Genomic DNA, 12,086 nt, shown 5'->3' on the forward strand with positions numbered 1-12,086 from the left:
AGAAGCCAGATTCTGGGGCCTCTCAAACTGGACAAATCAGTGCCTTATTTTATTGTTGATGGTACATGTTTAATTGTGGGATTTGAAACCATTACCCAGACAGGCAGAGCACAGTTGCCAACTCAGGTCCAGTCTCCCACATGCCCCCTACCCTGAGTCCCTGCCTCGGTCTTTCCTGGGGACCCTCTGATTGCCACTCCTCGTTCCAGATGACTGCCCTTTCCTGGCACTACTCGTTACTGAGCCACCCCTGGGCCTTAGTGGGCCCTTCCTGGCTCTTTTCTCTAATGATCCCCCACAGTCCTGTGCTCTAGAAACAGTCTGCCCACCTCGCGTGTGTGGAGACTGAGGTTCAGGGAGGGAGGTCCGCACCTAGGACACAGGGATAGGGGAGTGGCCTAGAAGAAGCCTGAACTTCCAGTGACACACACCGGCATGGGAAGCCATGGCACCCCAGGCATCCACACGACCTGGGAAGCCAGACGACCTTGAGTCACTGTTAGACCAGATGACCAAATAACTCCTGCCATTGTATGAACCTAGGCAGCTGTATGACTCCAGGTAGCCACGTGACCCCCCAAACCTATATACAACCATGGCAAGCCATATGGCCCCCTAGTGGCCACATGATCTTCGGAAGCTATGTGACCCTGCGAAACTATGGGACCTAGAAGTCTTATGACCCTCTGGAGTCAATTAGAGCACCTGGAAGTCCTGACCTGGATTTGCGCCTCTACCTGGGGGCTCCTCCAAAGCCCCTCACTGCCCAGGAAACCTGAGCAAGTGTCACAGATCCCACTGTGGACGACTGGGGGCTTGGCCTCACTAGAAATCTAGGATTCTGAGGGCGTCGTCCCCCGCCCTCTGTGGAGTTACACCCTCTCCATCGTACTCATGGCAACGAGATACCCCCGGTCACACAGCGGGAAGGGCAGAGTCCTGGGCTCTCCGTGCTCCCAGCCAAGCTTAAGCACACAGCCTTTAGGAGGTAAAGGAACAGGGAGGAAGGACCCTGGTGGGGCACTGTCGACCCAGCTAGAACATCAGCCTGGAAAGTAAGGTGCTCAGAAAACCCTGCAGTAAATGAGCATGTTTACTGACATCAGGATTTCACAAGGAGAAGTTTTCTTCTTCTTCTTTTTCTTTTTGCTTAAAAAAAAAAAGATTTGTAAATTGGCAGAGGAGGTGTTCATCAAGAGACTGTCCAGCTGGAACACTGCCTCAGCATTTTCTCTTTCCTCCCTCTTTCCAGTCACGGTCCCACCCCCACCATGTGGGCTGTGGTCTCTGGAGAGAACCTGGGCTCAGGTCTCTGGGGGACCCGGCAAGGTTTGGAAGGGGCCTGGACTGATGAGAGAGCACAAAATCCGAGCCACCTGGTTTAGGAGGGCTCCAACACACACTGCCCATGCCCTTTCCGGGAGCTGTGAAATCCAAGGATATCGCTTATCAGACACTTCCAAGGCAGGAGAGGAACAAGGACACTCCCAGAAGAGGAAATGTCAGGTGCAAAGGTCCAGGGCTGGGCTCAGAAGGGTGGATGGACAGTCAGTCCCCTGGTGTGATCAGGCAGGAGGCCAGGAGGAGGAATGTGGAGCTCCTGGCCCAGTCAATTGCACAGATACCTGCCGTCTCAACAGCCCTCCAGTCTTCACTCTGGGCCCCCCCTTCCTGCCCTTCAACTTGTGGTCTTCCCATAAGCAGAAAGAGTGGTGTTGTTCCCTGAGCCTCAGTTTCCCTGTCTGGGAAATGGGACTTTACCTGTGGTGCATACAGAGGACTGAGGGCAGGGGATGATAAGCATGAGTGTGTGTTCCCTCTCCTTTCCTGCGCACTTCATCTGTTCTACAGAACACCTTCTGCCTCTACTGTGGCCCAGCAGTGTTGCCACAAGATCCAGAGGTGGAGTCTCGCTTCCCCAACACTGAGCTAGGAGCCACTCACGCAAGACCACCAACCTGCAGCCAACTGGGGTAGGTCACTGTGCACCGAGGGTGTGGAGTACAGAGCACCGCACTGAAAGGGCTCCTGTTTCTTCATGCAGAGATGAGCAGATGATGCCCAGGAGCCATAAGATGGGCTTTCTTCATCATCATCATGCTGTTCACCCTGCACTTGACCAGATGCACCCCGGGTGTGAATCCTGGCTCTCTCACCTACCAGCTGTGTAGCTGCAGGTAACAACCTCTTGTCTCCCAGCTTCCTCATCTGCAGGATAACACCCATGTCAGGGGAAGGTGTGTGCACACAGGGCCAGGTATGTATGAGAGAAACACAGAGCTGCTCAGGAGTGCACAGGTGAGGTGGGAGGTGAAGTTGCAGGCACAGGCGGAGACAGAGTTGGCATGCCTAGGGGCCTCCCAAGCACTGGGGAGGTCAGCATGCTTTACAAACAAGGCGGAGGGATTTGCTTCATAGTTTGTGGAGTGCTTGTTAACAAGCGTTGAGCATTTGAAGATGGTGACAGCCCTGGGAACTCGGCATGGAACTCTTCTGAGCAGAGTCTGTGTGAGTACACAGGTGCACATCAGGACAGGTAGTGTCCTGCTCTGGAGCCAGGCCAGATCCAGGGCTTTCTGACCCCTGGGCAAGAGGCCCACCCTTTGCCTGCTCTCTCCTCACAGAGAGGACCCATTCCCAGGCTGCCACAGACAAATGGACAGCAGATCCAAGGGCCACAGGTACACCTTACGGTACTTTCTGGAGGCAGCAGCAGGGCTGAGGCCCTTGCTAGCCAGGCTGCGACAGAGTGCTGTCAAGGGGGCCCTGCCCTTGTCCCTCCTGCATGTGCATGCACACACATGCACACGCAGTATGGGGACCTGTTTTTCCTTAACCCTGCTCTGTCTCATCTCTGCGTCTCACTCCAAATTACAGATGTCAATTAATGGTATGGTTCCTCATCCAGGCTTAGAAGCCACTTCCCAAATTCTGTCCATGTGAAGACGTCTACACATACTTTCATGCAGGCATTCATTTATTCTTCAAGAAATATTTATGGAGTGCCCACTGCAAGTCAGATCCTATGCTGGCTCATGTCTGCAGCTAGTTGGCCACTCCTCCACTACATGGGTTTCAGACTCGTCATGGGATTCTTATGGAGGAAGACTGATCGTGTTGCCAGCTCCAGTGCCAGAATCCAGTAGGCATGTGGACATAGCGGGCACACGCTCACACAGTTGCTTGCTGACAAATTAAAATGGAAAAGGTTCAACAAATGCCTGTAGCCAGTGAATACATAAAGTTACTAAATCATTACTTGGTGCTCCTTAATGTATGGTATTTTTAAAAGCAAGAATTCTCATTATTTTATTTAATCCTCATGATGACTGCAAATTAGGTATTACTAGAATGCTCGTATCCAGCTGAGGACTCAGGGAGGCTTACGAAGGCTCCCAAGCCATGGAGCTGGCATGCAGCACGGTTGGAACTGCCTCTGCTTCCGTCCTTTGGCTACAGGAGTTAAAACGAACGGGGGAGGCAGATACTCAGTGATGAGGACCCGCAACTGTCAGGTGCAGCTCTGGACCCTGTGCACACATTGCTGGTCTCCTTCTGGTCCTTCCTGGAGGTGTTGCATACACATGGAAGGGCATACACATCTGAACTGCACAGCTGGAGAAACTGTCACAAACTGAGCACACTGTTACCAGCACCCAGGCCAGGAAAAAGGACACCATCACCCTCTCCTGTACCTACCACCCCTGCTTCCTGATCCTGGCCCCCCTGCCCTGATGCCACTGTCCTGACTCCTAACACCACCTACACATCTACCCCTTCATGAATATGTGAGCTTGTATTCTTTAAAAATGTCTGGCAATTTTGGAAAGGGGTGCTAGTGACTGAACCCAGGGCTTAGCACGTATTAGGTCAGTACTGAACTTTATCCCTACCTTTATGTTGTTGTTGTTGTTGAGATAGGTTTAAGTTGCCAAGGTTGACTTCAATCGTGTGATCCTTCTGCCTCAGCCTCCCAAGTAGCTGGGACTACAGGTGAGCAGCACCATGCCCAGCAATGACTTTTGCTCAGCATTACTCTGAGAGAGCTGTCCATGTCAAGTGTGTAGTTATAGATTATTCACTGTTGCTGTCATTCCACCGAGTGAATATATCACAATTTATGTATCCCTTCAATGGTTGATGAGTATTTGGGTACATTCCAGTTCGGGTGTACCAATAACAGTGCTGCTATGAAAAGAAATACAAAGTTAAGTGTGTCTTTAGGAGGGGCACTACTGGGTAATCAACTGGTTCCCAGCAGATTTCCAAGGTGGCTGCATGCCTTGCATCCCCATCCGCAAGTGTAGGAGAGTTCCAGTTGCTCTGTTTCCATGTCAACACTTGGTATTGTCAATTTTTCCCATTTTAGCTGTTATGGAGGCTCTATAGGCCACTTTGTTTCTAAATTCCTTTCAAACTGTTGAGATGAATCTTTATGATCTCTATTTTCAGAAGAGGATACCAAAAAGCTCTGAGAGGTGAAGTAATTTGTCCAAAGCCTCTTAAACCCTGGCAACGGCTTAGAGCTGTGATGCAAACAGGACTGTCTCACCTCGCCCATCCTTTTCCCTTTTTATTTTGTCCAGCTGCCTATCCAACCTCATCTCGATGGCTTCCCAGCAGTCCCCTCCTAGGGGTTATGAAAATTCTGCACGTGGGAAGAGACTGATCTGTGGGCCCCCAATATGGGTACCCCGCAAAGGGTCAGTCCTGCCCACAGGAGGCTTGAATCCTGCATCCTGCCCAGTTCTCCAAGGACTTGCGGGCTGGAGAGGACTAGTAGAGTGTAGATTACCAGGAAGGGGTAGGATGGACGGCGGGGGAAGGATGGACATCAGGGGAGGGGGAGGGCAGGCACCCAGGGCAAGGAAGGTTTGCCGGGGTGGGGTTGCGGGCAAATTATAAGGAGAATGTTTGCTGCCCAGGAAGAGTGGGCAACCCCTACGCGGAGCCTGCCCCGCAGCTGTACGGGTAGGGGGCGGAGTGCGAGGCGTGTGTTTGCTGGCTGCTGGGCGGCGGGGAGGTGGTGACGCGGCTCCCCGGACCCCTCCGCTAGGGCAGGGAAGTGTGGGCAGTGGAAAAGGGGTGGGGAGCCCAGGGGTCCCCGTCCTGCGGCCGTCGAGCCGGAGGGAGTGCGCTCCGGCACCGGTGCTCCAGCGGCTGGGATACCAGGACAGCTGGGGGCGCACGCGGAGGAGGCCCGCGGGGCGGGGCTCCAGGGCATGGGCGGGGCCTCGTGGGGGGCGGGGCCACGCGCGCCGGTGGCGGCCAATGGGTTCGTGCGGCGCAGGCCCCGCCCCCGAGGCCGCTGCATAGTCATGAGGCGCAGGCCGGCGCTGCGTCAGCGGAAGCGGCGCGGAGCGGCTGTTTCCGACCCGATAAAGCGGCGTTGTCCCCGCGCGCCGGCCGCAGCTTCACAGCGCTCGCTCTGCGCCAGCGTCGCTGACTGACGGACCCCCCGGCTGGCCGCCGAGGGCGCAGCCGCCTCCCGGACGCCCCGCCGCCGCCCCGGTGCGCCCGGGGCCCGCGCCGCCCGCCCGCCCGCCGCCCGCCCGGCCGGCCCGCCGCCCCGCCGCCCCGCGGCCCCGGCCGGAGGAGACAGGTGAGCGGCCGCGCCCGCCCCGCCGGCCCCGCCGCACCTGGCACCTGGCGCCGGCACCTGCCGCACCCCCATCCTCTTCCGCGCGGCCTGGCCGCGAACTCGTGGCCGCCCCTAACCCCAGCCCTGCGTCTCCCGCTCCCGAGGCATCCCCGCCCCACCGGCCTGGCGCTTGCCCCGCTGCGCCCCGCCCCCACGCCTTGGCCCCTTTCCTTCCCGACTGCACCTGCCCTTCCTCGTCCGCATCCCGGCAGCCTCCTCGAGCATCCCAGGCCCCCTCCCCGCGGGATGCACCTTTCCCTGGACCGACCCGCCGCTTCCATCCGTCAGCATCCCCGTTACCCCAGTGCTCGGGTTCTTCACCCAGAGAGGAGCCTGTAGCTCTTGTGAGACGCCCCACCTGCCGCGCCCCCCGCTCCAACTTCTGAGAGTTCAGCCTCTGCCCACCACTGTCGAAATGTCCCATCCCCCTCCCCAACCTTCTCCCCAGCACACATGCCCCTCGGCCCCTTGCAGCGCTGCTAGCATGTCCTGCCCCTCCTGCCCCTCTGGCTGCGGCTCTGTCGTGTTATCGGTACTGTCCCTTCGAGATGCCCTTATTTCCTGAGGCCGACCTTGTCGCTGGAAGAATGGCCAGAGCATCCGTGCTCCAGGTTCAGGGCCTCTGTTGTGGAGACCCCTGCACATGTCTCTGGACTTAAGCACACCCACCTCTTTCACTGGCACTCCTTTTCCTTTCCGGCCCTTGAGTTTAACCCATTCCTCCCCAAGGTGAGCTACACTTAATGGGCTCCCTGGGAGCACAGTTCAGCGAGGGCTTTTCCTGGGAAGGTATGTCCATATGAGGGGCACAGCTTGCTGGTTAGTTATCCCTAGCGATTCTAGAAGATGGGGCTAGCAAGGGGTAAGAAAGGGCACTTGGTCTTCTAGGGAACCTGGGGCCCCTGATGAAGTGTGGCTTGAGATTCACAGACTGAGCCCATGGGACTGACCTTCTGCCCAATCTGGCACTTCAGCCAGCTCCAGCAGAAGGAGGTTTGTAACTCCTTGTTATTGGGGTGCTGTTTTCCAGTCCAGCGCCTGGGGACCCAGGAGGGCGTAGGAGATGAGTGATTACTGTGGGCCCAGAGGCTGTGACTACTGGGGCAAAACATTGCTGGATCTCCCCAGCCCTGTGCTCTGTGCCTTCATTCCCTGCAGTGGCAGACAGGTAGGGTGTGGTAGGAATCTTTCTCTCTGCTATTTTGTTCTTGTGGTAGGAAAGAGTAAGAAAATGAAAAGCTGGGGGATTGGTTTACTGATTAAGAAGTGTGAGAATGGTTGGCCATCAGAACCAGAAACATCCACCTGCCCTGAACAAATGTGAATGATTTCCTCACTTTTCTGCGGGATCTCAATTAACATATTAAAAGGGCAAGTGAAGTCAGAATGCTCTGGAGACTTTACAGAGGCTGCTTGAGAATGGGGGAGGGCTGCATTTGTGGCCCCTGAAGTCCCCTGACTCCAGGTGGAGACTCAGGCCTGATAAAGAAATCAGATGCTGTGGGGAAAGGCTGAGGAAGTGGGTTGTTCAGAAATCAAGAATTTCAGTCCCATTCACGCGAATTGTTTTTGTGGCGGCAGCTGAAAAGGAAAGTAGATCATTTGACACCTTTGAAGTGCATATTAGGGGTGCAGAGGTGGATCTGTTTAGAACCAGTGTCCTGGGGCCCAGGGAGTGGGAAGGCCACGCAGGGCCGTGGGGTTTGCTCACTTCCCTTGCAGAGACGCTGTGTGCTGCAGCTTTGGCCCTTGTCGCCTCCTGAAAACAGGTCAGATTGAACTGGGTGATCCAGGGTGGCTGGTAGCTTGTAACACCCTCTAAGTTTGCTTATTGGAGAGGAGGGAGTGGGGGGAGGGGCCTGCAAACCCGAGTCTGCCCCCCTCAGGGAGCGGGAGATCCCGCCTCCATCTGCCTTGCAGATCTGCAGGGGAGGAGAGGGCTGCGGCAGTGGCAGCTCCCCGTCCCCGATCGAGGAGAGGAGCTTGGGAATGCATTCAAACTGATGCTTAGGTTGCCTGGTGTTGAATTGATTTCATCTCCGCTGTCAGAACACAGATGAGGATGGACCAGGGGCAGCGTTGGGGTTGGGGCTGCTGCTGCTATCATTTTCCAACTGTGGCATATCCCTCTGCCCATGCCCTCTGTTGCTCATGTCAAAGGCCCTGAATCTCAGCTTTGGGTAGCTAGCAAGAGTGGTTTGTGACAGCCTCGTGGCCTGGCATGGACTGAACATTACTGGTGAACATTGTAGGTGGCACACAACCCCAAATTGCCAGTGCCCTTCTTGGGAACACCCATGGCAGAGCCATGTCTATAATTTGTGGAGTTGGAATATGCAGGAAACCGTGTTCCTGTTAAGGATGGTTGAGGATGCTGCTCCTTGCTTGCCTCCTGTGGTTCTTCACATTCTTATCACATAGTTCTAATGAAGGTAGACTTGGTGAAACACATCGGAAGGGGTGCCTTGAACCAAGACGGGGACAGGGGAACGTTTTAGCTGTGCCAAGTGACAATCCAACAGAGGAGCAAGCACCACAGATGAAGAGCAGCCGTGAGGGGCTGTGTGAGAGGACCCCATAAGCCCGAGTCTGCAGAGGGCCAGAGCTGCCGCACCTCCCCCACTGGCTCCTAGACAAGGTCCCCTTGTTTAAATTAGCGTAAGTTCCCCACCAAAATCAATGAACAAGGATCTTTTTAAATGTGGAACTTTCAAAATGTGCTTCAAGTGGCCTTTTTTTTTTTGGTATCAGATTCCGAGCCTCTGTGACGTTAAGCACATTTTGAGAGAGCTATGAGACCTGTGCACTCGGGGAAAGGACTTGACTCTGCCCTGAACCAGGGGAGAGACTTGACCAGGCTGTGCCGAAGGCACTTTCAGCCCCTGCCCTCTTGGGTGGAGGTGGCGTGAGAAACCTTCAGGGGAGTCCTGATAGTGTCAGGTGGCTCTCTTGGCAAGGGACTTACAAAGAGGTGTTTTAAGAAGATTAAAGCATGCTCCAGTTTGGGGGTTGCTGCAAAGCCCTCCTACCGTGAGACTTTTCTAGCCCTCCTAGTAGACCCTTCGTTCTAAACTTGCATTCCCAGGAGTCCTGTGGAAGCCCTGGATGCCAGTGCCCAGAGCCTGGGCAGCCTGGGTGGGTCGCTTGTTGAGTTCCTACCTCCAGTTAGGCACATTACTGGTTTCTTGGGAGAGGCTGTGGGGAGCAGTACAGAACCCTGAGGCTGGAAAGAAGGGCCGAGTTCCCTTTGGCTCTGCTCCTGTGTGGCTTTGGGACCTTAGGTGAGAAAGCAAGATTTTTCTTTTTCAGAAAAAGTCACATTCTCTTGCATGTCATCTTCAAGGCCACCTTCCTGCGTAGTGAGGGCTCCAAAACGGGTTCACTCCCAGAGCCTGTGGGGCCCCAAGGAGGCTGTGCTTTGTGCTGGCATTTTGCCCCCAAGTGCGGGAATGAGAGGGTGCTATCTGTCCCCAAGTGGGATCCTCACCTACCCCAAGGGGTTTGCATATCTGTCTCAAGTCACAAAGGGCGGCCACCTTGCCCTCCCACCTCTGCTTGGCGGGAAGCCCAGGTCAGGGAGGCATTGTTCCGCCCAAGGTCTTGGTGTTTTCATCCCCTAACCTGTTGAAGGATTTGCTGGCAGTGAGAGGAAGCTGCATTCCTGAACCAAGCCCAGGGGTGCTTAATTCACCATGCGCGAGTCGCCCCTCCCACTCCAGGATCCTGCTGCCCGGCTGGTGCTGGTGGGACTGCTGTAGTTATGGTCCCTCCTGGGTTTCTGGAGGAAAAGGAACTCTTCAGTGAAAATGGCATAGCAGACCCTCAGAGCCACAGCCGAGGGGCCTGCAGTGCACCATTGTTCAGATGCAGTGGTCACTGCACTCTGCGCAGCTCTCAGCAGTCACTCAGGTGCCCTAGTCCTTGTCACTCAAGGTGGAGTCGTCACTGTGGGGAAATGTGTCAATCCTAAAGAGTGAGTCTGGAGTGGAAGGGAATGTTTTTGCATTGGTTTTGTTGGTTTGGCTGTGTTTTTTGTTTCATTTTGGTGCCGGGGGTTGAACTCAGCTTCCTGAGCTTGAGAGCCTGGCTTCTCTAGTGAACACACCTGCTTTTTTTCTTTTTTCTTTTTAGGTTTGAAGGATCTGCAGTGGAAATGAAACCACTTTCCAGAAGTGTACTAGGCATGAGGAGGGATCAGCCAGGGCTGGTACAAGGCCACTTTTCCATCAGTGACCATGGGTTAGGTTAGGACTGCGTTAGTGCCAGATCACGTTGGAGCAGGGCTTCCCAGCGTTTTTGCGCCTGAGTTAAGTAAAACTTCGAAGAACTATGGGCACATCTCAGTTTTCTTCCCTTGATTTTAAAGAGCTATAAAAGGTGGTGTTCCTAGTATCTGGAAGGCATTGAAAATGAGTGGGTAACTTAACTGTGCTGCTGCTGCTTTTAGAAGTAACACTGATGATTCCACACCCACCATTGGCTGCCCTTAAAACAGCGTGAAAATCACATCTTTCCTTTTTCTCCTTAAACTTGTATGTTTGCTCCATTTTCCTCTTGGAATCTTATTCTAATGCAGTGTGCCTTTAAACTTGAAAATCTTTTTATTGGTCATTCTTCTTACTTTTTCTGTGACAAAAGTACATGTAAATCACAATTTAAAACACTTCATTAATCCTTAGGCCATTAACTCAATCCAGAACAACGTGTTTGTTGTGATTTCCCCCCCCCCCACCCTGTATGGTGATTGAACCCAGGAGCGCTCTACCACTGAGCTACATCCCCAGCCCTTTTAATTTATTTAGAGACATAGTCTCACCAAACTGCCGGGCTGGACTGGAGCTTGCCATCCTCCTGCCTCAGCCTCCCTAGTCACTGGGATTTTAATCGTATGCCACTGTGCTGGCTGATCATTGTAGTAATTGGTACAGAGTTGATCACAGAAGCATAATTATGTCATTGGTCTTCCTAAGTAGTTACTAAGTGCACAAAATAAAAATACATTGTAAGGGGTTCTCAAAGAGCTAGATGGGGGTCCTTTTAAGGTGCCTGAATCAGAGGAATTTCCAGCTGCCCTAATGCCAGGTGCAGCTGCTGAGCCTTGGATGAGAATAATGCCTCCCCTTGCTCAGGTGGCCAGAGGGGAGTGTGGAGGTAGTCTGGTGGAGGTGGAGCCCACCAGGGCACTGGGGCTTCCACCGGGGCCATTTCTCAGGCAGCTCAGTTTGAGGAAGCAGTTTGTGGGGACTCAGGATCTGCTGGAGTTTCCAGAATGTTCTTGTGTTGACACTGCTTGTGAGTGCAGCCTGTGTACATGCCTGGTATTGCTGTGCTTGGTGCAGGATGAAGCCCTTGCACTGTGTCGACTTAGGACACAGCTGCTCCTTCTTAAACCTTTCTATTTAGTGGCATGCTTTCTAAATGCAGTGTGTTAACAGGCGAAGTGAATTTTCGAAACATGCATGGCTTGGTTAGTATAGGTGCATTCTTATTTGGGTGGGTTAAAATATAAGCCTGTGGAATTATGCCTTGAGCTAAATTTTAACTTGCCAAAAAGATGTGTTAGAAGTAGAAAAGACCAAAACGGCTGGGCCCGGGCTCCCCAGGCTTTTGCCTGGCAAGAACCCAGTACCCCGCCTGCTCTTGGTCCCTCAGATCACTGTGTGTTCTCTGCCTGGGGTCATCTGCATGTTTCTGGGGGGGGGAGTCTCAAGGCCTTTGGGTAGGCTGGAGGTGCTGGTGAAGAGATTGGGGGGTATGTGGAAGGTGGCCCCCTTCCAGAGAACCAAGGATGACGGGGTTGGTGTGGGGAGCCCCAAGAGCTTGCTCAGATCTGGAAAGGCTACCAGAGCAGAGACATTTATTATTTTTAGCCTAAAAGCCAACTGACATTTGGTATGAAAATAAGCTTAGCAATTAAACGACAACAACAAATTACCTTCTCGTGCAGAAACAGAACACCATGGACTGAGTGGTGGAGCTTGGTAGTTTATGACCTAGGGCCAGTCGGTGACCATGGGCAGAGGAGCAGGCTGCTTTGGGGTTTGAGCACTTGTCTTCTAGTTTTCTGCTGGTTGGGGACCCACTGAGGAACACTTCATCAGGTACATGGCATGCAACTGTTTGGCGAGGCCCCCGCCCCCCGGGACTGTGGGCCAGTACCTGGTCGGGTGGGGACCTGTGAAGAGAGCAGCTGGTTCCAGGCCTTGTTCTGGGAACCCTATGGTGCATTCAGGCAGTAAAGAAGGGGCTGAGCAAGACAGCCCTTGACCACCCTGCAAGCAGAGTGAGCAGGCCCGGAAGGTGGTACCTCTTCAGCCTCTTCTCCAACTCTGCCAGTGCCCACATTTTCTTGACATTTGGGATTTCTGTACTGAAATTAAGATTTTAGGCTCTTGAAGACTGAGAGGTGCTCTGTGCTGAAGGAGAGCAGTTCTAGTGAGTTTGA

The 12,086-nt window shown here is 53.9% G+C and overlaps 1 protein-coding gene across 4 annotated transcripts in view; it reads left to right on the plus strand.

The window, feature by feature from the left end:
- Positions 1–5,372: 5,372 nt before the first annotated feature.
- Slc45a4 (solute carrier family 45 member 4) overlaps positions 5,373–12,086 on the plus strand; it is a 73,265-nt gene continuing 66,551 nt past the window's right edge. Inside the window, exon 1 of one of the 4 annotated variants that reach the window (XM_047563771.1) lies at positions 5,373–5,602. The gene's annotated coding sequence lies outside the window, so the exon portion shown is untranslated. Of the gene's footprint in view, positions 5,603–9,507; positions 9,615–12,086 lie in introns of those variants that run through there. The other 3 variants (XM_047563763.1, XM_047563741.1, XM_047563745.1) reach the window with 3 other exon arrangements.

Source organism: Sciurus carolinensis, chromosome 1 (genome assembly GCF_902686445.1).
Source record: "Sciurus carolinensis chromosome 1, mSciCar1.2, whole genome shotgun sequence".
NCBI classification, from domain to species: Eukaryota; Metazoa; Chordata; class Mammalia; order Rodentia; family Sciuridae; genus Sciurus; species Sciurus carolinensis.